The 24398-nt window shown below is 36.3% G+C and overlaps 1 protein-coding gene across 3 annotated transcripts in view; it reads left to right on the top strand.

Annotated features, from left to right (window-relative positions):
- Positions 1-24398, top strand: part of PIGG (phosphatidylinositol glycan anchor biosynthesis class G (EMM blood group)) — a 163623-nt gene that overhangs the window by 42332 nt on the left and 96893 nt on the right. The gene's annotated exons all lie outside the window — the stretch shown is intronic.

Raw genomic sequence — 24398 nt, 5'->3', positions numbered from 1 at the left:
TTTGACTTGGTGCTTTGTATTGCATAGCTTAAAATCTAAACAAGCAGTTTAGAGATAATTTGGAGGCCAATACAAAGCAAGTATTTATCATGGGTCAAACACTATTATATTTGAGATAACCACCAGGTGGCAGGCTATCTGAGGCACTGTGCTAAGCATTTTACAAAGATCACATTTTATCTTCCCAACAATCCTGTGAGGTAGGTTATTATTATATTATATTAATATAATATTATTATAATAATAACCTATTATATAGGTTATTATATATTATATACTATTATTATACTCATTTTACAGTTGAGTTTCCTTCAAGATAGAGGTTAAGTGAATTGCTCAGGGTCACATAGCTCAGGATGTTTAAGAGGCTGAATTTGCATTCAGATCTTCCTGACTCCAGAATCCATGCTCCATTTACAATGTGGTTCAGATTCCAGGGCTATCAATCTCTTAATAAGCTGCAAACATTTTCTGGAAGATAAAGGAGTGCCTTCAAAGTCTGAAAAGGTCTAGCTATCTCCTTTCCCAGTTCTTCTCCCAATTCTGTCCCTATTTTTGCCTTTTTGACATTTGGCCAGCAACTGGATTTACCTCCTCACAAAAGCTGCCAATTCCCAAGTCCACAGTATAGAAGCAAAATGTTCTAAATATTAATTGCTAAAATTATCTGAATCTGGACCCTAACCCTTGGGAATATCATCTACCTCAGTGTGTCTTCCCTCTGTGACTATTAAATTAGACATACAACAAATAGATTAGCTATAGTTTAATAAACATGAAATTAAAGTTATTATGAAAACAAGTAAATTATTCTCCATTGCACAGAGATTGTTCCCTAAGTCTTCCTTTGCTTTTTATCCCAATCTTTTATGTAGAGGTCCCCTCAAATAAGTTGTGGAGACTAGGGACAAGAAAGAGACTTTTACCCAGTCCTTCAGAAGCAAAAAAACAAATTAACAAACAAAAAAAACCTCAAAAAATTAACAACAAAAAGAAGTCTCTCTGGCTCATTAGTCTAATCTTGAACCCTCAGAAAACTCTGGATTGCAGATAAACATGGCAAAGCATATTCTTCCCATATAGGCCCTAGATAGAATTATTTTTCTGGTATGTGGCTTGCCTCAACCCCTTCAGTTCTGAAAAGGTGAGTGGGAAGGTCACTCTTCTTTTATTCTGTCCTTTGTTACCAAAATGTTGGTGTGACCTTAGAATGGTCTGATTTATAGTAAAAAAGTCCCACAACCTATCCCACCTAACCCCTTCTGAATCATTCCAGGACTAACAGCAGTAAAAATAACTCCCAATTTACCTTGATGATAAGAGAATTCACAAACAACTTTGTGCAGAGGATCTTGGTATTTTCTACTTAGGTAGTTTCCCTTCATTTCAGGAGAGGATCCAGGCCATAGGGAGTACCTGGAGTTTCTGCCACATAGGGTTAGGATAAACATTTCTCTTCTACTGCTCTCCTCATATTTTCCCTCCTTCTATCATACTTGCTCACAGACTATATGAAGAATATAGCAAATAGGAAAGGAGGTGGATGATTCTGTCTCAGACATATGTATCAACATATATACATATCTAAGTTATGAAAATAATCATTTAAAACAACACATAAATCTTTTTTTCTTGTTTTTAAAATGCCCTGGAAGGAGATTCCATGTTCTTCTTAGCAAATGTGATTGGCTTCTGTGGAACCCACAGGTTATATAAGGAGGTGGCACAGCTTTCCATATACACCCCAATGCCAGATGCCTCCTTCATTTCTTCTTCCTTAATAACCTGAAGCCCTCTCTGGCACAGAGCAGTCATTGGTCAGTGCAGTTCAGAGCTACAGGGGATAGACTTAGAGTTTATTACCAGTTTCTGCTTCTCCATCTTAACTAGTTCATTAGCTGAACCCAGAGAGTGGTAAACTGAGTGAGCAGAATCAGATATTCATAGTAAACCAATGTTCTTATAATAGTATAGTTCATTGAAAGTGAGCAATTTTTGTTGGAGATTTTGGGTGGAAGCAGGAGACTAGATATTTGTAATTAATCTACAAAACCTTCAGTCTACCTTAAGAGCTGGTTGGCTTGTAGCTCATGAGCCCCCTCCAATGTGCTTACTTTTTCTAGTCAGTCATAAGACACAATTAGTCCGGCCTCAGACAGTTAACACACACACACACACACACACACACACACACACAAACTAGTGGTGTGACCTTAGGCAAGTTACTTAACTCCAATTGTCCTCCAAAAAGCAAAAATAATTAAAAAAAAAAAGATGAAAAAATGGCAGATGAAGCAAAGATTCAATAAAACCAAAGAGAAACATCAGAAATTTCCTCTATTCAATATAGAACAGCATAAGAGGATATTCATAGCAGAGCAGTGGATAGAGTACCAGGTCCTAGAGTCAGGAAGACTCATCTTTGTGAGTTCAAATCTAACTTCAGATCCTTCCTAGCTGGGCATGCTATCCATAATTTCTGTGGAAATCACAATTTGCCCCACCAAAAAGGGAGGGGGGAGGGCATTTGAATACACAGAAATTCACATGTGAGCATCCTCACCCTCACCTCTGAATCAGTGATTAGGTTTAGGAGCTGCAAGCATTTATGATTTTTAAAAATTAATAATCTATGTTTCTTAAATCCTATAACTTTGTAAAGAATTGTTATGATGGGTAAAAATTGCCTCTGGGCTAAACCAGATTTTTTTTTTTTGGTCTCTATTTGGAGGAGGCTAGATCTCTCCATTTTCTGAAAGAAAGATGGTAGATAGTAGAGGGAGTCCAAAGCCAAGCCCCAAGGGCAGAGAAAGACTTGGGGTGGGAGAAGGTCTGGGAAATTTGGGCGTTGTCCCTTTCTTTTGATGGCTTAGTGAATGGAATGCCTGGCCTGAAGTTAGAAAGACTCATCTTTCTGAGGTCAACTCTGCTCTCAGACATTTAATAGCTATGTGACCCTGGGCAAGTCACTTAACCCTATTTGCCTAAATTTCCTCATCTGTAAAATGAGCTGGATAAGGAAATGGCAAATCACTTGAGTATCTTCGGTAAGAAAATCCCAACTGGGATCTTGAAGAGTCAGACACGACTAAAAATGACTGAACAGCAAATACAGTGACTAGGGAAGTCTTTCTGGAGTACTCTTTCTGAGTCCCAAAGGGCAACTAGAAAGCGTATCATGGCAGATTCCCAAGAGGGGAAACTGGATAATTACTGTTTATAATTAACAAGTTTCTATGGGACTTGATTCTCAAGAAAGTGGGAAAGAGACAGAGAGAAAGATGGAGAATTATGCTAGTATCAGAGGCAAGAAAGTAGGCTCTTAGAAAAAGGTCTGGAGCTCCACTTGGGCCAAATATGTAAGCTGGGATGGAGAATGGACAAGGTAAAAGGACAGTCCTTTAAGATCTACTCCAATTAGAAGATTCAAGGACTCTACAGCTATTGTTCACTGATCTCCCCACAAATTGGTTCTTCTCTTCCGCTGGTCTCCTTTGGTTAAGTATCAGTGGCCTGGAATAAGATTGCATGATATCTATTCTTTCTGCTTCACTCTCAGACTTAGAGCTGGAAGGAAAAAATCCTGTACAGTATAGGAAACTCCCCAACAGAAGCTTTGATGGCCATCTTTCCTCAGTTTAAATACTTAAATGATAATGATGGGATGTGTTCAACAATCCTCTTCCATCACTGATCAACACCTAAATCACCTGAAGTCTGTGATAAAAGAACAGACAAGTAAAAAAAAAAGATTTGCGACTGGAGGTAAAGAGGGCCATTCAATCCAATACTATCCAGAAAGTATTTTTTAAGCATGTACAATAATTTGAATTACTAGGCTACCAGAGATAGAACATTCCTCATTCTCACAGACCTTAAATTCTAATAGAGACTGCATCTAAATAAATATATACATTATTATTTGAGGAGGGAACAAATACTAACTTGGGGATCAAAAAGGCTTTCCATAGGAGGTGCCATATGAACTGATCCTTGAAGGAAATAGGGGATACTAAAAGGTGTAGATGAGGAAGATATTCAGCCCAGGCATGGGGGACAATCTGGGCAAAGAAAAGGATGTAGAAGACAAAATATTAAGTTTAGGGAATGGCAAGTAGAACCCAGGCCCTCACAATCTAAACACAATGCTTTTGAGGAAGGCATTACTAGGCAGGGAGACTCTAGTCTCCCATTTCCTTTTCCTGATACATGCAACTGATCACTTCAGATGATTTCATAGTTTATGGGAAGTATTAGAAACTAAAATGATCTTCAAAATAATTTAGTTCATGAAATAAGAATAATTATTTAGAGGTTTTATTTGTGGAAGGGGGTCGTATTTTGTAATACTCAATTCATGGAATACATTAATGGTATGACCCAAAGCAAGTTACTAAACCCTGTTTGCCTCAGTTTTCTCTTCTGTAAAATGACTTGGAGAAGGAAATGGCAAATCATTCCAGTATTTTGGCCAAGAAAACCACAAATAGAGTCCCAGAGAGTCAGACATGACTGAAAAATGACCAAAGAATAACATTCATAAAATACCTCATAGCTTCCCCTCTCCAGCTATGTATAGTCATTACTGTCTATTGAACAGCCTCAGAGTGATTGAATAAAATTCTTGAATTCTGAAATTCTAAGAACTTAAAATCTTAGATAATATTTAAGAATCATATGATCTTATCTTCATAGAATCAATAGACTCGAGTGGAAATCTCAAACCTTGAAAACCTTGAATAGATTACTATAATCTTAGAATCACAAAATACTAGGGTTGTAAAATGTTTATGCTTACCCCACCATACCTAGCACATAGCAGATGTTAAATACATAAATACAGGTGGAAGGAAGAAAAGAAGGGAGGAAGGAAGGAGGGACAATTAGTTAAAAAGCATTTATTAAATGGTTAGTGTGTGCCAGGAAATATGTTAAAGTGTTAAAGTTTTGTCTTTCAAAAGAAAGACAAAACAAAACATTGTTCTCCTCAATCCCCTAGCTATCTATGCCCTCAAGTGACTCCTTCAATTTAGGGGACAATATGTAGATAACTAGGTACATTCAAGTTATGTGCAGAGTAGACTGAAACTAATCTCAGAGAGGAAAGCCCTAGCCCTTGGCATGGAGGGACAAGGAAAGGCCTCCAGCAGAAGGTAGAATTTGAGCTGTCTTGAAGGAAGCTGAAGGGGCAAGCAAGGTAAGTCCCTTTGTGAGCAATAAGATTATACAAACCAAAGCCCCAACTCAATATGACCTTTCTATTACCCTGAGTTGTTTGGGAACAGAGGATCCTGAGAATGTGAAGGCTGCTCCTTTCCTGGGACCCTGGCCAGGTCCTTGAGAAGAGATATGATAACTGCCCAACTCCTGGAAGTAGCCATTCCAAGCAAACATTGTTCTTAGGGGGGCCTTGGAGGGATTGGCCTCCATCCCAGGCCTCACACAAAATACAATACTTATTAAAAACACCTGGCAGTATGCCTTCTTAGTTCTCAGCACTACTTAAATTGTAAGATTCAGACCCAATTGGAATCTCACCCATGGAGGAGACGTCCTGCCTGAGACCCTCCCGAGCGAGACCCTGACGGCTGTACCCGGGATTCCCTAGCTTGTGTGGTGCTTCCCCACATCAGTAATGATTGTAAATATGTACGTATATATATGTTAATCATAATTGCTCTTATTTTACTATTCCTAAGCCTTTCACTCTGTTATCTCCAGTTTCCTTCCCATTCACCTATATTCTAAACAAACTATATTGGATCTTTTGAAGTGCCAAGTGTTCCCTTCACTCGAATCCTGAACCTCCTTAATCGGACAGAAGCCAGGGAAACTAGGAGGAAGAGGTGAAGAATTACAGGCAAGGGGGAAAGCCAACATAAAGATACAGAGATAGGATATATAGAATATCCTACAAGCAACAGCCAGGCTAGTGTAGCTTGAACGTAGAATGTAAGAAGGGAAATAAAGTATGAGAATATTGGAAAGAAAAGAAAGGACCCAGTTGTGAAGAGCTTTAAATACCAGAGGACTTTATATTTGATCCTGGAGGTAATGGGGAACAATTGAAGTTTATTGAGTAAAGGAATGACATGGGCAGATTACATTTCTGGAAAATCACTTTAGCTGCTTAGTGGAGGACAGATTAGAATGGGAAGAGGCTTGAAGCAGGGAAATTAATATTTCAGGCAAGAAGTAATGAAGGCCTGAACTAGGATGATAGCTGTGTGAGTAGAGAGTAGGGGATGCATGGGAAAGAGATGATGTAAATGTAAACATGACAAAATTTGTCAACATGTTGAATGAGAGTTAAGGAGTCAACTACAACACCAAGCTTTCTAGTCTAGGTGTTTGGAAGAGTCATGGGAATTGGGGAAGGGGGGATTTGGGGGAAAAAATTAACATCATGTTTTGGACATAGTGAGTTTGAGATGTCTACAGGGCATTCATTCCAAAATGTCTAAAAGGGCAGTTGGTGGTGCTGAGCACTGGAGAGAGAGTAGGGATTGAGAGGGAGATGTGAGAATCACCTGCCCCCAGAAGCTGAGGGAATCCACTTTGACCTCTATATGCTCAGGTCCTTCTTAACCTCACTCTTCTTCACTTACAGTAGCTGGCCACATTCCACCAGAGCCACCCAAGAAGCAGATAAGCATCCAGATCCAGACCCAGGGCATTCTCTATGTTGAGAGTGTCAAATGATGACTCTTTACTTCTGTTTGATATGGTAGAAGAGTTTCCTCTCGTGGCAGTGAATTATGATCACGACATGATCACCTGCCACATCTCCACTCTCTCACAACCATGAGCCCCTGGCTCTGTATCCTGATAGTATCTACAGCTTGGGTTGTTGATGTCCCTCACTCCCTCTTACCTATGTTTTTGATGAATGAACTGTCCTCTTCCAATGATAAAATCCCTCACTTTTTAAATAATAACAGCTAGCATTTATATAGCACATACTATCCACCAGGCCCTAAGCTAACCACTTTACAAATATCTCATTTGATCTTCATAAGAACCCTGCAAAGTGTAATGGGAATGGGAATTTGAAGATCTTCCCGACCCTTAATAGATCTGGGGGGGAGTTTGAAGATAAACTCTGCCTCCTAGAGCACACAGGAAGCTTCCCTGCTGTGAAGATAATCTCTGCCCCCTGATAGGCTGAATGTAATCACATGGAGCCTGTGGTGGGAAGAGATTGCTGAGGAGAAGCAGAGCCCACAGGACACTGGTGGAGAGCAGGGCCGACAGTTGGAGACAGTTGGGGACAGAGGCGCTTAGATAGAGAGTTTTATGAGTAAATATTTTTAAAAATCTTGTATTAGTTTGTGGGATGGCTAAAGGATGCTGTAGCTCTCAGCATTACTGTGGCTTCTGAAAATCTTTAGTACTATGATGGAATCTGTTTACTGTTTGGGGATTTGGTTTTCTGGTATCTAAATAAATCTTTCAACTTTATCCTCTATCTGGAGAGTTTGGCATATTTTGTGATCAAACATCATGTGATACTTATAGTCATGGTCTTTATCATGATTGTAGGCACTGTAAATATTGTATCGGTGCTACATAAGGCAGCTGTTATTCTTATCTCCATTTTACAGTTGAGGAAAGTGAGACAAACAGGCTAAGTGACTTGTCCAAGGTCACACAGCCAGTGTGTGAATCTGGATTTGAACTTGTGTCTTGCTGACTTCATGCCCAGTGCTCTATCCACCTGCACCACCCTGCTGCATTAATTTTGTCTATGCAGAAGATTTTCAGTTTCATGGAACCAGTTAGCTATTCTATCTTTTGTAATTGCCTCTATCTCAGGTTTGGTTAACCTCTATCTCAGATTTGGTTTGTCCAAATCCATACCCAGAACACATATTCTACATGTAAAATTCCTAGCAAGTTGTCGTCTATACACCACTTGAATATCTCTAACGATGGAGAATTTATTAACTTACATGGAACTCTGCTCCATTTCTGAATGTTTACCTCCAGTGCCTGGCACTTAATATAAGGTCAAACTTCCATTAAATAGTGAATCAGTCATCATTTATTAAGTAAAAATCTGATTCTCTATAATTTAGGATCACAATATCATAGTTTATTGGTCCAAGTTCTATCCTTTGGGCTCAAATTAAATGAGTCAAATACCTTTTCCACATGAGAACAATTTGTATGATTTAAGGCAGCAAGGTGGCACAGTGGATAGAGTGCTAGGCCTGGAGTCATGAAAACTCATTTTCTTTAGTTCAAATCTGGCCTCAGATACTAGCAGTGTCACCCTGAGCAAGTCACTTAATCCTGTTTGCCTCAGTATCTTTGCCAAAAGAACCTAAAATGGAGTCACAAAGAGTTGAATACACTGAAAAATGACTTAACAACAATCATGGCTTCATTAAAACTTTTCTGTAGGCATTCTCAGTTCCTTCAACCTATCCTTATTTGACAGTTTCCAATTTTCTGTAACACAAAATTGCTGACACATATCAAACTTATTTGTAGTCCTCTAAAACTCCCTAAAAATTTTCACATAAAAATTACTTAGCCATGCCCTTCATGTCTTTTACAGTTGATTTTTTGGGGAGCCCACCAGTAGGATTCATTTAAACACATTAACTGAAGTCGTTGTTATAGCCTGTCAAGATCATTTTAGATTCCAATAACTATCTTTTCCAGCTTTGGATCATTTGCAGATTTGATAAGCATTACTTTCATATATTCATTCAAGTAATAGAAGTAATCCACTAGAAATGTCCCATCAGGTTGAAATCAATCAGACCTCTTTAGGTCAAGTTCTTTAACTTCTTCCAAATACAGCTAAATGTACTATCATCTAGCCCATGTCAGTCCATCTTGTCCACAAGACTATTGTGACATCAAATCAACCTAGAAACCCTAGGGTGTGGGAGACACTGGAAAAAGGCAATAAGACTATTTTGACATGATTATAATCTTGAATCCCTTCTGACTCAGCGGTCACTGTTGCCATTTCCACATGCTTATAAAACTCCCTTTTAAGAACCTGATCTATAATTTTTCTAGGAATGACAAATTTGCAGAATCTCAGAATTAGAAGGGACCTCAGAAATCATCTAATTGAAGCCACAGTTGAACAAGAATTCCTTCTAAAATCTCCCTGACAAATGGACATCGAGCCTTCACTTGAGACTTAAAGATATAGAAGATCTCATAGATTAAGATTATAGGAAGGATGTTTATTCAACTAAACCTCCATCCTCTCCCACACATACTTGGGATATAAATTCTTTATCAAGCTAAAATTTTCCATTTTGTAATTTCCACCACTGGTCCTGATTCTATCCTAAACATACAAATAGAACAAGTGTACTCCTTATTTCATGTAAGAATGCTACAAGCACTTTAGGACAACTATCATGTGCTCATTAAGTCTTAAATAATTCCTTCAACTCCTCTAAGTATAACAGTTTCCTGTCCTCTCACCATCCCAGTTTTCCTCTTCTGAGAATAATTCATATTTATCAATGCTTTCCTCAACTGGGCCACCCATAATTTAACATCAAAATATAGATATGGTCTGACTACGACAGTACTATTACCTCCCTTATTCTGGATATTATTTCTATCAATGTAGCTTAAGATCACATGATGTTTACTGACTCACATTGAATTTAAATTAAATTAAATTAAAACCCCAATATCTTTTTTCTTCTTCTAATGAACTAGTATCCTAGTTATTTCTCAGCAATCCTGTACTTGTGTGATTGAGATTTTGAACCTGTGTACAGGATTTTATATTTATCTTTATGATATTTCATCTTACTTTTTAGATTTGGCTCTTTGTTTTAACCTGTTGAGAGCTTTCTGGGACCTCATCTACCATGTTAGTTATTCCTCCCACCTTTTATCATCCATAAATTTCTAAATGTCAATTAAAATTATTTTAATAATACACTCTAGAACTTTGCAATGAGAAGAAATCAAACTCAGTAGCCTATAGTTGGAAGAATATATCTTTTACCTTTTTTGAAAATTAGGACATTTACCCATCTTCTGCCATGGTATATCATAGGGTTATAGAGTTGAAGATAGAGGGTAACTCAGACATCATCTAGTCCAACACTCTCATCTTATGGATGAGGAAACAGAGGCCTAGAAAGATAAAACATCTTCCCAAATTTACCCAGTTACAGAGTAACAGAGATAGGATTTGAACTTGGATTCTTTTATTCTAATACCATTACACCAAACACTTTCCTCTGTGCTAAGTCTTGTACTACTTCTATCATTCTCTATGATCTTTCAGAGATGTCTATGGTTCTTTCAGTACTTTGAGATGTAAGTTTTCTGGTTTTGGTGACAACCTCATTAAAAGCATTCAGCCTCATTCCACTAGGATTCAGTTTTCTGTTAAATATTTTTTTCTACCCTTCCAAGTCTTAATCTTGCTTTTCTTGATAGAAAAATCAGAAAGAAAATAAGAGTTGAGTAGTTCTGTCTTCCCTCTTTCACTGTTATCATTAGCCCATCTATCTTATATAGTAGTCATTTCTTTTCTTTGATTTTTTTCTAATCCACAAAATAGCATTACAAAACTGGTTCCATGGGCCTTAATATTGCTGGTCAGCTGAGTTTTATTGCTTCTGGCACTATTCTTAGATAACTTGCCATACTTGGAAAATAGAAGCCTGAGCAATAACTCTGGAAACATGATATGCTTAATACCTTTTTATTTCCTTCCTTAATAATTAATCATCTGTTTTCTCAGAGAACAAACTTTGTAAAGGGATTTGTTTTGATGTTTCTTGGCAGTATCTGTTGTGTCATAACAAAATACATCAGTAAACTTTTACAGAATTAAATATGGAATTTTAAAAGATCACTAAAAGAGAGTGGGAAGGAGACAAGCCAACTTCTATCTGCATGGATGCTCTGCCAAAGGAGATTTGTAATCCATGTAACAAATATTACACCTCAGAAATTTGTTATGAGGAAACTTCTCTGTAGATCATATAATGTTATATATTGGTGATGTTACTTACTGTAAAAAAAAAAGCATAATGTAGGGCTAAGGAATATCCCTAACCATTCCTAGAATTCTCTCCCTCCTTATCTCTACCTCCTGGCTTCCCTGTCTTCATTCAAGCTTCATCTAAAACCTCAGCTTCTGTAAGAAGTTTTTCCTAGTACCTTTAATGTTAGTGCCTCTCTTTAAGGACTCTATTGCTTTCTCCTGACCTTATGACCTTCCCCTTTTGCACATACTGTCAATCACTGTCTCTTTTTCTGTAACCCTACCACTACCCCTAAATAACCAATGGAAAAAGAAAAAAGAAAACACTTGTAACAAATATGCATAGTCAAGCAAAACAAACCCCCATATTGACCATGTCCAAAAATTTATGTTCATAATGACCTTGAATCAATAACATTTCTCTAAAGAGTAGGACAGCATGCTTCATCATTGGTCCTTTGGAACTGTGGATGGTAATTGGGATGATCAGAGTTCTTCAGTCTTTTACAATTTTCTTTACAATGTTGAATGTATTTCACAAATTGTTCTCTGGGCTTTTCTCCCTCCTCTCTGTACTAGTCTCTGGAAAAAAAAAAGTCATAAATGGGGAAAGAAAGAAAAGATGGTGCTGGGGGGAAGGATAAAAAGGGGAGGGAAGGGGAATGTCAAAGCCTTATTAAGCAGGGCTTCCTCCTCCCCCACCTGGATCTGTCCACGGTGCTGAACATCTTTACAATCTTCCTGTAAGGATTGGATGAATTTTCCTTGGTGGATGAAGACTTCAGATTTCCCTAAGGAACTGAATTTATTCCCTAAAATGAGGCTTAAGACTCTCTGGTTTTACCAGAATTATGGGAAACTCCATTTATCTCTTTGCTAAGTTTACAAAAGCATAAAATTTGGAAATTCATCTCTTGGACTTTTAAAAGAGAACAGTGAATAAAATCCACACAACTCAGAATAACCAATGGCAAGTCTTAGATACTGAAAATAGTGATAAAGAGGTGAGGTCATATTTTTTTCAAAAACTTTGAATAGCTGTGTAAAAGTAACCCACCATCATATAAGAGATAAAATGGGTATGGAATAGGGTCCAGGCAATTGACATCACACACAAAAAAGAATTTTTGAATAATCAAGATCCCAGAAGAAGAAACTATTGAATGATTCTGACTTGATCCCACTCTAAGAGCTCTCAGACCCCGAATCTCAGAGCTATTACTATTATTCAGTTTCTCTCATATTATAAATGGGGTGGTAATGAAGACAATAACTGACACTGGTAAATCTTAGTTTGTTAAAGGAATTACACATCTTTTTGATACTATTCACAGGACATATGAATATTCTCTACTCATACCAAATGCTCAAATTTCCTTCATTTAGTAAAGAATTAGAAACAACATATCTGGCACAAGTAATTGCATATGAGATAGCAAAGAACAATCAGGTAAGGCTGCTGTATACACAGATCTCTACATTTCCTCTTCTCTTCTCCTTATGCACTTTGTTCTATGCTAAATATATAACTCAAACAATGTAGGGAGTAGGAAAACTTGGCCCAGATATATACACAGATACATGTCCATAGCCTTAAGTTATTTTGGTAACTTGATTTTTGAAGGTACACCTCTTCTTTCTGTGTTTAAAATATTGTGTGTGTGTGTGTGTGTGTGTGTGTGTGTGTGTGTGTTGGGGGCAACGAATGATTTATATTTTTCTTAGCAAAAGAGTTTGTATTACATAAGCCCAGAGATTGTACAAGAAGGGATCTGAATACTACAACATTTCTCTATATGTCAATGTCAAATACTTTCTGTGAAGCTACTTTTCCTTATAGTGATAAGGTAAGAGTCAGAAAAGAAAACTAGAAAATGAAGATGACTTAAAAGGATATGATGAATTCAATAACAATTGCATCTGGATTCTCAAAATAAATGATTACCATTCCCATTACTAATAAGAATTTTGGGAAAAGCACAATTAAGAGATGGTAGAGTTTCTCTGACTGAAATTTATAGCAAACCAGGTAACTTAAAATATATTGTACCCAGTTTTTTAGTTTGAAAATTTTTAAGGTAAATTATTGATTTTAATTTTTAAAAGTTTACCAACTACTTATAAATAATTACTATCTTAGTCTTAAAACTGATCTAACTATAACAGCTATATCTACTTGAAATTTCAATTTAAAAACAGATGATCATAGTCTAAAGGAAATTTAGGGATCATTGAGTACACTCTCATTTTACAAATTAGGATACTGAGGCACCAGAGAGGTTGCAAAATATCTAAGGTCACACTGGTACTTAGTGGCAGGGTTAGGATTTGATCCTAGGTCCTTTGACTCCAAATCTAGCACTTTTCACTGCTCTGTGTTGCCTCTTTCCTAAGTCAGCACAAGACTCTGGAGGGTAGGAGTCCCAATTAATTGGAGAAATTAATAAAAGAGAAGACATCAACATTTGATAACCATTTCCTAGAGAAACTTAATCAGTTATCATAAAGAGGAGACCCAAAGAGCTAGACTCTGCTTCTGCCAACAAATAGTTGTTTTCTACGTCAAGCAAAGAGACAGGACAACCTAGGACTACACTGGATCAAAATATAAATTCATTTAAAAATATTTTAAAGGAGATTCATAGGAAATCATGAGTAGTATGACCTAACAAAAGAGCAATAATCAGTAGAGGAAAAAATATACAGAAAGAGAACAAAACAACAAAAAATGATCCTGAGAGCATTTTAAAAATAAAAGTGGAAGAACAAACAGAAGAAAATAGGAAGAAATCTGTAGAGGCTTTTACAATAAACTTATTTTCTCCACCAATTGCACTGGAACTACCACCTTTGGATTAATATATGATTTATTGAAAGATATAACAATAGAGATAACTTTGATAATTCTGCAATTGCTAATATCAAGTGATGCATAAAACAGATGTGTACTTGCCAAAGGTGTTTGCTACTACAATAGATGTTCAGTGCAGACTTCAAATGAGAGATATTAACTATATATATATATATATATATATATATATATATATTAAGGTCCTCCAGATGTACCTACTTGTGGGTGGCGTTTTGCTGATAGCATCAAGTCCAAGAGGTCCCCAAGATCTATCATTCATAAATGAGATCAATCATCACTCAAAATAATTCTGCCTAAATATTCACAGAGAAAATATCAAGTGGATGAAGAATGCCTATATGCAGTTAGATGGGCAACCCAAAAGAGTTCATCTTTCTATAGATATATCTTGGAGAAACACTTTGAATGGGCCTGGAGCTGGATCTAGAATTGAATAAGAGGAAGAGGGTGGCCTCGGTTGAATTTGGGAAATTGTTCAGTCCTTTAAATGATGCAAATAAATCAAAGGCCCATTGTTTTAACTATAATATTCTTCCAGTGATGCTATATAGCTTTGTATGATGGAATTCTATAGCCTCTGAAGTGTTCTGTTTCCCAGAGGACAATGGAAAAGCATGTGATGGGAGTGGGTAGCATAGAATATAGGACAGGCAAGTAGTATGGATTTATAGTATTACCCTGAAAGAGAAAAGAACTCTGGGTTACTAGGGAGTAAAATAGTTAATTCTTCTGGTGAGTCTCATCTCCCAGGGGTTTATACAGTCTTATAGACAGACTAATAGTTAAGTATTATTCCACTTAGGAGGAAGCACTTGGAGTCAACTTACTCTCCTGAACCTACTAAACTCATATAAACTGAGTATTATTAAAGTACAAATTCTGAGTTTCTACCTCTACATTATGGTTCCATACCTTGCTGTTCCTTGGCTTATTTCTTTCTTGGTCCAGGAACTCTTCCTCTTGATCCAGGACTTTTTCACTGGACCAAGGAAGCTTACTTAGTCTAGGATCTTGTACACTGGATCCAGAATGTATAGTGACTTTCTTTTCATCCCTAGTGCTTAGCACAGTGCCTGGCACCTGGTAATATTTGTTCATTGATTTGGGGCCATCACCAGTTATCTTGACTTATGTCTTTCCATTGGTATCCAATGACTGTGGATGAGAGAGTGAGGCTTTGTACAGCTCTGCCTCACTTAAATCCAAATTCACTTGAAAGTTGTCACCCTTATGATGCAATTTGCTCTCTTTGAGAACAAAGGATAATCGACAATCTGTGAGTAGTAGTATCAGCTCCCTGGGGACCCACTGAGCTTCTTCTTCTTCTTCTTCTTCTTCTTCTTCTTCTTCTTCTTCTTCTTCTTCTTCTTCTTCTTCTTCTTCTTCTTCTTCTTCTTCTTCTTCTCCCTTCTCCTCCTCCTCCTCCTCTTCCTCCTCCTCCTCCTCCTATCTTGGGGATTTGGAAGCTAGATTTCCTCCCCCCTCCAAGCCCATTTATTTATTTCGCAATTGTTCTTATTTTTTTTTCAAAAAGCTGGAACAATTAACTCTTTGTCTCATGTAGTTTTCACTTATGATTTCTTGAAATATAGCTCTGAAAAAGCAAGCTTTGAAAAAGCCCACTGTGATTCCAATGGAGCTACTTGACTATGCCTTTAAACCAAAATCACTGGTTTTCATTGATTGACCAATAATAAAGCCCAAGCTTCACTCACTCACTTTTTGGGTTTTGGTGACTCAGAGGGAGTGTAAATAACAATTGTTTTTTGTTCTGGTCAGAAACTCAGAGGGTCTTCCCCCCAGATTGATTCTTTTGTAATGGCAAACTAGGCCCATCTTTTGTCTCAACTCCTATCAGCCCTTAATCGATGAAGGGGCCTAGCCTCAGACAAATGGAGACTTGCAAAAGACTTCAGGTTAAAAAGGCCAAGGTCACCCACTGTATCCTGGGCCATCACCAGTCATCTTGACATATGTCTTGCCACTGGACTCTGATGACTCTGAAGGAGAGAGTGAGGCTGATGACTTTGCACAGCTTTGTCTCACAACCAATTCACTTGTAAGTCAGGATATCACCCTTATGATATCACTGGTCCTCTTCAAGAAAGAAGGATAAAAACAACAATGACAACAAGTTATAGTGTCTCTACTACTCAGCCCTACACCCAAAGGCAACCAAATGGACATCAGCAACTACCAAATTATAAATCTCATTTCTAATAAATCTGTAAATTTTTAAAAGAATGATATATGAGGATAATCATATGAGTTTAACCTTGATGAAAACATGGAAACTGAATGAACAGGCTTCCATTAGTGATTTTTAACAGCAGACCTTATCTTTATAGTCAAAACAGTTGATTAGGAGGTATAAAGATATATATATATATATATATATATATATATACACACACACATATATTTATATCTATGCACACATATGTGTAAATGAACATATACATATAAATATAAACACATGTACATATATACACTCACATATTATGCTACTGTATTTTCAAAAAAGCATTTAGGTAGAACAAAATGTAACTTTATAGGTTCTCCTCAAGCAAAGCATCTCTCACATTTACTAAAATTACAAAAGATTCTTGCAAATACAGCTACAAAGATAATTTTGTTCAACAATCTGCAAAGTATCAACATCAGGCAAGCAAAAAACAGGAAGATAATGCAAATAAAAGATTTTCACCAGTGTCATGGTGGGGGTCCTGTATGTCATTCAAATAGACGAAGGATTTCATGATATTTTCTTTAATGTTCCTGTTATGGGTAAAATTGAACTAATTGCCTCAACCCTCTAAATGGCTTAGGACCTCTTCAATGAGATACTTTGGTCATTCAAAAAATATTAGCTCAATCAGACACACCTGAAAAACAAAATGAATGAAAAACATTTACTGCTGTATGCGATTGGTGTCATTTGTTGAATTAGCCCACCAGTATTTGTGCATCTTGACAGACACTGCATAATCACAATAATCTGAGTCTAGAACTGAATAGAAGGAGATAAGAAGTGGTCAGTTAAGGAAATTCTGCCATAATTTTGGTAATCTCAAACTGAAGTCTTCTGCAAAAGTTCATCTTTTAAACACTAGCAATTCTTCTGGTGATGTTCATCATTGTGAATTATGGAATATCATGATCTTAAAATAATTAAAATTGGGACAGCGAGGTGGCACAGTGAATAGAGCACTGACCCTGGAGTCAGGAGGACCTGAGTTCAACTCCAGCCTCAGACACTTAACACTTACTAGCCATGTGACCTTGGGCAAGTCACTTAACCCCAATTGCCCTGCCCTCCCCCTTCCAAAAACAAAAGCAATAATAATAATAATTAAAATTGCAGGTGACAAAAATATAAAATGAGTGTAAATAAGCTTTATCAAGATATTAAATAGTATTTGTAAAGTGTTATAGAAGACATCATCATAGATCTATATGAGGAGAAAAGGAGATGAACCAGGAATGAAGAGTGAAAGGTTATATATACAGCTCAAATATTTTTTCAAAATAATTTTTTTTATTAATTTGTTTGTTTACTTTTAGTTTACAAGATTCAATTCCACAATTCCTTTAGTTTCAAATTCTGTCCCCCTACTTCCCACCCCCCCACCATGGCAGAATACAGTCAAGTATAGAATCTGTAAATATTTTCACATTAGACATTAGGTTATAAAGACGGATTGTATCAGATAGAATGAAAAATGGTAAAGAGGAAATAAAACCAAACAAGAAAAGGAAAAAGATCAGGTAGTTTGCTTCAATCTGGATTCAAACTCAGTTCTTTCTAGTTCTTTCTCTGGATGTAGACATCTCTCTCCATCATGAGTCTTTTGGGATTGACTTATATTACTGCATTGCTGAGAAGAGTCCAGTCTATCAGAGTTGGTCATCACACATACGTTGTGTCTGTAATTGTGTACAAATTTGTCCTGGATCTACTCTTCTCACTCAGCATCAGTTTGTATATGCCTCTCCAGGTAAATGTGAAGTCCATCTGTGCCTCTTTCTTATAGCACAATAGTATTCCATTATATGCATATAATACAACTTGTTCAGCCATTCCCCAATTGATGGGCACCCCGTTAATTTCCAATTCTTTGCCACCACAAAAAGAGCTACTATAAATATTTTTGTACATATATATGGGTCTTTCTCCCACTTCTATGATCTCTTTGGGATATAATCCTAGAAGTGGTATTGCTGGGTCAAAGGGTATGAAATTATTTATAGCCCTTTGGGCACAATTCCAGATTGCTCTCCAGAAAGGTTGGATCCGTTCACAACTCCACCAGCGATGCATTAGTGTTCCAATTTGCCCACATCCTCTCCAGCATGTGTCATTTTCCTGTTTTGTCATCTTAGCCAATCTGACTGGTGAGATGTGGTACCTCAGAGTTGTTTTGATTTGCATTTCTCTAATCAATAGTGATTTAGAGCATTTCTTCATGTGCTTATAGATATTTTAAATTTCTTTCTCTGAAAACTGCCTGTTCATATCCTTTGACCATTTATCAATTGGGGAATGACTGTATTCTTGTGGATTTGACTCAATTCTCTGTATATTTTAGAAACAAGTCCTTTATCAGAGACAATTTCCCACCTCCCTCTTAATCTTGGTTACATTGGCTTTGTTTGTACAGAAGCTTTTCAATTTAATGTAATCAAAATTATCCATTTTGAATTTTATAATGCTCTCTAATTCTTGTTTAGTCATAAAGTCTTTCCTCTCCATAAATCTGACAGGTAAACTATTCCTTGGTTTCCAAGATTGCTTACAGTACCAACCTTTATATCTAGATCATGCACCCATTTAGACTTGATTTTGGTATATGGTATTAGATAATGGTCTATGCCCAGTTTCTGCCATATTTTATTCCAGTTTTCCCAGAAGTTTTTGTCAAATAGTGGTTCTTATCCCAAAAACTGGGTCTTTGGGTTTATCAAACAATAGATTACTATAGTCATTGACTGCTGAATCTCATGTGCCTATTGTATTCCATTGATCCACTTACTCTATGCCTCAGCCAGTACCAAGTAGTTTTGATGACTGCTGCTTTATTTTTTATTTATTTATTTTTTTAAAAAGCAATTGGGTTTAAGTAACTTGCTCAAGGTTACACGGCCATCAATTTCTGGGTGTGGTGCTGAGTATCAGAGCCCAGATTTGATCCCCAGGTCATCCCAACACTGGAGCCAGTGCTCTTACTCACTGTGCTACCTAGCCACCCCTGACTGCTGCTTTATAATACAGATTGAAATCTGGTATAGCTAGTCCATCTTCCCTAGCATTTCTTTTCATTAATTCCCTTGATATTTGTTCTTCTAAATGAATTTTGTTACTATTTTTTCTAGCCCTATAAAGTAGTTTTTTTGTAAATTGATTGGTATGGCACTAAATATGTAATTTAATTTAGGTAAAATTGTCATTTTTATTGTATTATTAGCTCTACCCAGCCACAAGCAATTGATATTTTCCCAACTAGTTAGATCTGACTTTATTTGTGTGAAAAGTGTTTTGTAGTTGTGATCATATAGGTCCTAGGTTTACAACTCAAATATTTTACACTGATATCCATCAGATATTGAAAAAAACATAAAGAAGACCTTCAGAATGATAGATGAATGTTAATAGAGAATTTATGAGAACATATGGACAAGAATAGGATGAGAAGAAGAGGATGACTTGTACCAGTCATTGAAACAGTGAATTGTATGTCCTAGAATGACGCTCAACAAGTAATGGTTAAATGAATGAGGGACTGGGGTCTTATACTAGGTGAACTTCCTAATATTTCATATGGAAAAATTAAGGCCCAGAAAAGGAAGGTATCACTTCCAAGTCAGTGGTGAGAGAGATTTATTGCTAGATGTCTTTGACCTTTTAATAGAGAATGAACCAAAGTAATGTTGCTGAGAACTGGAATTTTGATAACCTCATTTCTTCAGCTGAAATACTTTTGCTTATCTCTAGGGATTTATCTCCAAAGTTATTTATGCATTCAATTATGTTGTTCTTGCAAACTTTCTGCTAATAGGCCCAGGAGATGGCAACATCAAACCAGTATTTCTAAGTTCCTCCTCTTGTAAATCTCTTAAAACTAGAAGCATCAATAACTGAACAACAACAAAGAATTTCTCACAGGAATGAATTCTAAAAAGCTACACTTGAAACATCATGGGAATGGAAATCTCACTTACTATCACAGACACCTCATCAGAGACAGTTTAATAAATGTATGGGGCTGAACACAAGAAAGGATTTCTTACAGGAATGAATTCTAAAAAGTTACACTTAAAACATCATGGGAATGGAAATCTCACTATCACAGGCACCTCATCAAAGACATTTTAATGAATGTATGAAAACCCTAAATATCAAAACATGAATAACTTTAAAGCATTGAGTACTATTCACTACATAGAACAAAAATATCAGGGAATAGTTCAGATTTATCTTTTCTTTATGGCTATTATCTATGTTGATGACAATGATGAAGATAGTTTTTTTTTATTGACAAGTTCCCTAGAAGGTTGTTGGAGATGAAAGTGAGATTCCATGTGAAGGCAGATATAACTTTGTTTGAAAGGGTTAATTATTATAAGTTTAATGTGTTAAAATCTGTGTGAGATATTTGTTTTTATAAGAGGCTGTGCCCATCAGGTCTCTGCTAATATAGAAAGGAAAAGGACTAAGCATTCAATCAGTCTTTCTCTTGACTAAGCCAAAACTTAGGAGGGACCTAGAAAGTTTCTATTCTGAACTAATTCTACTGTAACTTTAGTTGCTCCTAGAAACTTCGATTTCCAATCAATGAAGTCACAGAATTTTTGGTATAACCTTAAAGAAGTAAGTACATCGGGGCAGCTAGGTGGCGCAGTGAATAGAGCACTGACCCTGGAGTCAGGAGGACCTGAGTTCAAATCTGGCCTCAGACACTTAGCCATGTGACCTTGGGCAAGTCACTTAACCCCAATTGCCCTCCAAAAAGCAAAAAACAAACCAAAAAAAAAAAAAAAGAAGTATATCCCATTTTTACTAAATGTTCCCATAAGGCTTTATTTCCATTTATAACAACTTGGAACTGTGAATCAAGACTCTAAGTCCTGTTCTTAATAAAAATCCCAACCAAGTAACAAATTGGAAATGGATAATGAGATTCTGGTATCTCATTTAAAGCTATAATAACAATATAGCTTTTGGTTAAGAAGAAACAGAATCAAAAGACTGCTTATTTGACTCTCTTCTATTAACATTTAGCAACTTTATGAAACTAAAATGTTTGTTTATTTTAGAATTTATTTCCTTTTATATTAAATAGCGGGTAGAGGGTTTACTGAAAGCCAAAGTGGTATAGGATAAAAAGTTAGGAATCTCTGCCCTAAAGCTCTGTTTTATGATTCTTTAATCTATCAAAAGGTAACTGCCTCATAGAAGGGAGGGCACATTAAGGGAGGTAGTGATCAGAAGCAAAACACACTTTTGATGAGGGACTGAGTAAAAAGAGAGAAAAAAAGAATAAACAGGGGGGAAAATAAGGTCATGGGAAATAGATAGTTAATAAGCATAATTGTTAATGTGAATGGGATGAATTCACCCATAAAATGGAAGTGTATAGTGGAAAAAAATTAAATACCAGAATCCAACAATATAGGGTTCATAAGAAACACACAGAGTAAAAATAAGGGGCTGGAGCAGAATCTATTATGCTTCAGCTGAGGATAAAAAAAAAAGAAGGTAGCAATCATGATCTCAAAGTAAAAGCAAAAATTGGACTAATTAAAAGAGATAAGCAAGGAAGTTACATTTTGCTAAAAGATATCATAGACAATGAAGTAATATCAATACTAAACATATATGCATCAAATCAAAGGAAACATTAAATGAGCTACAGGAGGAAATAAATCTAACTGGTAAATAAATAAATAAAATTTTTACAGTGAATTTTTAAAATTGATTCTTTTGATATTCTTCAAGCAAGAATGCCCATTAGCACCACTATTATTCAATATTGTACTACAAATGCTAGCTATAGCAATGAGAAGAAAAAGAAATTGAAGGAATTAGAATAAGTGATGAGAAAACAAAACTATTACTCTTTGCACATGATAGTATGGTATACTTAGAGAAAATTCTAGAGGATCAACTAAAAAATTACCTGAAATATTTAACAATTTCAGCAAAATTGCAGTATATAAATTGAATCCACATAAATCATCAGCATTTCTATATATTACCAACGAAGTATAGCAGAAAGAGACAGAAAGAGAAATTCCAGTTAAAATAGCTGTACACAATATAAAATACTTGGGAGTCTACCTGCCAAAACAAATCCAGGAAATATATGAACACAATTATAAAATGCTTTTCACAAAAATAAAGTCAGATCTAAACAACTGGGTAGGCCAAGTCAATATAATAAAAATGACAATCCTATCTAAATTAATTTACTTATTCGGTTCCATGCCAAACTGACAAAAAATTATTTCATAGAGCTAGAAAAAATAATAACAAAATCCATCTGGAAGGACAAAAGATTGAGATTATCAAGAGAATCATTTAAAAAAAATGTTAAAGAAAGCAGCCTAGCGCAGTACCAGATCTCACACCATATTAGAAAGAGGTAATCATCAAAATAGTCTAGTACTGGCTAAGAAATTGTGGTAAATTAATGGAATAGATTAGGTACATAATACACAGTAGTAAATGACCATTGTAATTTAGTATTTGATCAACTCAAACATCCAAATTTTGGGGACAAGAACTCACTATTTGACAAAAATTGCTGGGAAAACTGGAAAGCAATTTGACAGAACCTAGGTATAGACCAATATCTTACATCATATACCAAGATAAGGTCAAAATGAGTACATAATTTAGACATAAAGGGTGATATCATAAGCAAATGGGGGAGCATGGAATATTTTACCTGTCAGATTTAAGAATAAGGGAAGAATTTATCACCAAGCAAGAAATAGAGAACATTGCAGGATATAAATGCATAATTTTGACTATACCAAATCAAAAAGATTTTGCATAAACAAAACTAATGCAGCCAAGATTAGAAAGGAAGCAGAAAACTGGGGGGAAATTTTTTTTTAGAGCATTTCTCTCTGATAAAGGCCTCATTTCTCAAAGACATATATTTATATATAAATAAACCAAATTTACAAGGATGGGAGTCATTCCCTGATTGATAAATGGGCAAAGGATATGAACAATCATTCTGGAGAGTGATTTGGAACCATGTCCAAAGGATTATAAAACTGTCCATACCCTTTGATCCAACAATACCACTACTCGATTTGTATCCCAAAGAGATCAAAGAAAAATGAAAAAGACCTATTTGTACAAAAGCATTTATAGTAGCTCCTTTTGTGGTGGCAAAAAAGTGGGAAACTGAGGGGATGGCCAACAATTGGGGAATTTCTGAACAAGTTGTAGCATATGACTGTGATGAATACTATCGTTCTATAAGAAAGAACACTGTATGCTCTCATAAAAACTTGGAAAGACTTACTGAACTTTTGATGCAAAGTTAAGAGAGCGGAACCAGGATAACATCAGTACACTGTAACAACAATATTGCATGATGATCAATTGTAAATGAGGTAGCTATGCTGAACAATATAATGTTCCAAGACAATTGCAAAGAATTTAGGAGGAAAAATCCTATCCACATTCCCATAAACTGATGGGAGTCTGAATGCAGATCAAAGCATACTTTAAAGAAAATTTTTTTTTGTGCTTTTTTGTAGGGCAATTGGGGTTAAGTGACTTGCCCAAGGTTACATGGCTAGTTTTTGTGTTAAGTGTCTGAGGCCATATTTGAACTCAGGACTTCCTGACTCTAGGGCCAGTGCTCTATTCACTGCACCATTGTAAAAGGAATGCAAATTTAAAGATCTTCCCTGCCCCTAGGCCCTTTGATAGGCTTAAGAGACTCTGAGAACCTTCCTTGATTTGAAAATATACCCTGCCTCCTAATAGGCTGAATGTGGTCACATGGAGCCTGTGGTAGGAGGCTTGGTTTTCAGGAATGCCCACACCTTGATGCTGTGTGATTGGGCAGTGGGTCAAGAGGAGGTTACATTCTCTGACCCAGGAGAAGGCTATATAATCCCTGATGTGAGGCTTTGCTTTGGGGCACACTTTGAGAAGTGTTGTGTGATTTGATCAAATGAGACTCTGGGAAGCCCGTTGTTTTGGTCCGCTTTATTTGGCAAAATGGCTAATATGGAAATGTTTTGCATGACTACACAAGTATAATCTACATCAAATTACTTGCCTTCTTAAGGAGGCGACATGGACAAAGAGAAATTAGGATTCAAAATCTTAAAAAATGAATGTTACAATTTTTTACATGTAATTGAGAAAAAATGAGATTTAAAAAAAGGTGGCCGCCTGCTAAAAGAATAAATGATTTTGACTGTGAAGACCAGGAGCGACTTCTATAGCTCTGTACAAAAGCTCTCTTTTGCTTTATTTTAAACCCTGATCTGCGGCAATCAACTTGTGTG

The sequence above is a fragment of the Petaurus breviceps genome, unplaced genomic scaffold (genome assembly GCF_028583685.1).
Source record: "Petaurus breviceps papuanus isolate PSGF00001 unplaced genomic scaffold, PetGlider_PUasm1.0 140, whole genome shotgun sequence".
NCBI classification, from domain to species: Eukaryota; Metazoa; Chordata; class Mammalia; order Diprotodontia; family Petauridae; genus Petaurus; species Petaurus breviceps.
This window is presented reverse-complemented; position numbering and strand designations above follow the sequence as displayed.